This window comes from Rhagoletis zephyria, unplaced genomic scaffold, assembly GCF_001687245.7.
Source record: "Rhagoletis zephyria isolate East Lansing unplaced genomic scaffold, Rhagoletis_zephyria_1.1 Rzeph_scaffold_00155, whole genome shotgun sequence".
Taxonomy (NCBI): Eukaryota; Metazoa; Arthropoda; class Insecta; order Diptera; family Tephritidae; genus Rhagoletis; species Rhagoletis zephyria.
This window is the reverse complement of record NW_016157239.1, coordinates 57,451-59,440: the sequence shown is the minus strand read 5'-3', so window position 1 is coordinate 59,440 and position 1,990 is coordinate 57,451.

Below are 1,990 nucleotides of genomic sequence, written 5' to 3'. Positions count from 1 at the left end.
GGCCAACAACTGTGCCAAGTTTGGAAGAAATTGGTGCAGCGGTTACCAAGATATACACATGTAACCATAAGTGGGCGTGGCTACGCCCATTTTCCAAAAATTTATAATATTCTTATTTTTCGTCTCCGTCTAAAACTCATTGTAAATAGCAATTTTGGGTGAATCAGTAGTTACTAAAATATCGCACTTTTCGTATTTCTGAAAATTACCGTTATATGGGAGGTAGGCGTGCTTACTGTCCGATTTCGCCCATTTTCAATACCGTCTGTCCCATGCCCAGAAGAAGTCCACGTACCAAGTTTCGTTAAGATATCTCAATTTTTACTCGAGTTATCGTGTGCACAGACGGACGGACGGACGGACGGACGGACAGACAGTCACCGCTTAATCGATTTCTCTTTTCATTCTGATCATTTATGTATACATTTGTCTATATCTATCTCGATTCGTTTTGGCTGTTACAAACAACCGTTATGTGAACAAAATTAATATACCCTTGTGCACAAGTGCGCTCGGGTATAAAAATAAACTATTGTTGTTAGTGAGAATTCTGTTTATTCTGTTAATATTTGTGTCTCTAAATTGTGCGTGGCTTATTGTTAGTATTTTATGGATTAGGTTTCTTCAATATTTACAAATACAAAATCTCCAATAGACTCCCACCAACAAAGCAATGTGGAATACGAAATCACATGCAAAGGGAGCGAAAACGAAGGCTGCAATAAGGTGTACCTTAAGGTGTGCCTAGCTGAACATGAAGCCGACATTAGGAAGAATAAAAACGGCACTGCTTTAGCCCAACATGTGCTAGCCAGTGGTCATACAGCTGATCTGACTAACGCGAGAATAGTGGATAGGGAAAAAAGAGAAAAAACAAGATACACACTAGAGAGTTTAAGAATTTTGCAAAAAAGAAATGTAACAATAAACAAAAAAGAAGACACTGACGACATCGCGGCTGCATACTTATTATGTTTATAGCCATTTTAGTATTAGTTTGACAAATGTACCACAGGGTGATGGTATGAACGCTGTTTAAATTTTGAAGTTTTAAATGTTAAGTGTACAATAGTTTATTTTTATACCCGAGCGCACTTGTGCACAAGGGTATTATAACTTTGTTCACATAACGGTTGTTTGTAACAGGCAAAACGAATCGAGATAGATATAGACAAATGTATACATAAATGATCAGAATGAAAAGAGAAATCGATTAAGCGGTGACTGTCTGTCCGTCCGTCCGTCCGTCCGTCCGTCCGTCCGTCTGTGCACACGATAACTCGAGTAAAAATTAAGATATCTTAACGAAACTTGGTACGTGTACTTCTTTCAGGCCGGAGGACGGATGGTGTTGAAAATGGGCAAAATCGGACAATAGCCACGCCTACCTCCCATATAACGGTAATTTTCAGAAACACGAAAACTGCGATATTTTAGTAACTACTGAAGATTAATCACTCAAAATTGATATTTACAATAACTTTTAGACGAAAAATAAGAATATTATAAATTTTTGAAAAATGGGCGTAACCACGCCCACTTATAGTTATATGTGTATATCTTGGCAACCGCTGCACCGATTTCTTCCAATCTTCGCACAGTTGTTCGCCTTGGTACAGCATACCAAATGGCCAAAAAATTTTTAAAATCCGACAATAACCACGCCCACATTCCATATAAGGGTAATTTAGAGAAATACGAAATCTTCGATAAATCAGTAAATATTAAAGCTAACTTATTCAAAATTGATGCTCGCAACAATTCTTTACCAAGAAATCTGTTTATGGTTAAATTTTGGAAAATGGGCGTGGCACCGCCCACTTATGACCACATATATGTATATCGGTAACCGTTCTATCAATTTGTACCAAAATCAGTGTGGCTATTGTGCTTGCCACATGAAAGCAAAGAGTTGAAAATTATTGAAATCGGACTAAAATAACGGCCGATTCTCATATAACGGTAAATTTAAGAAATGCTTGAAACTTCA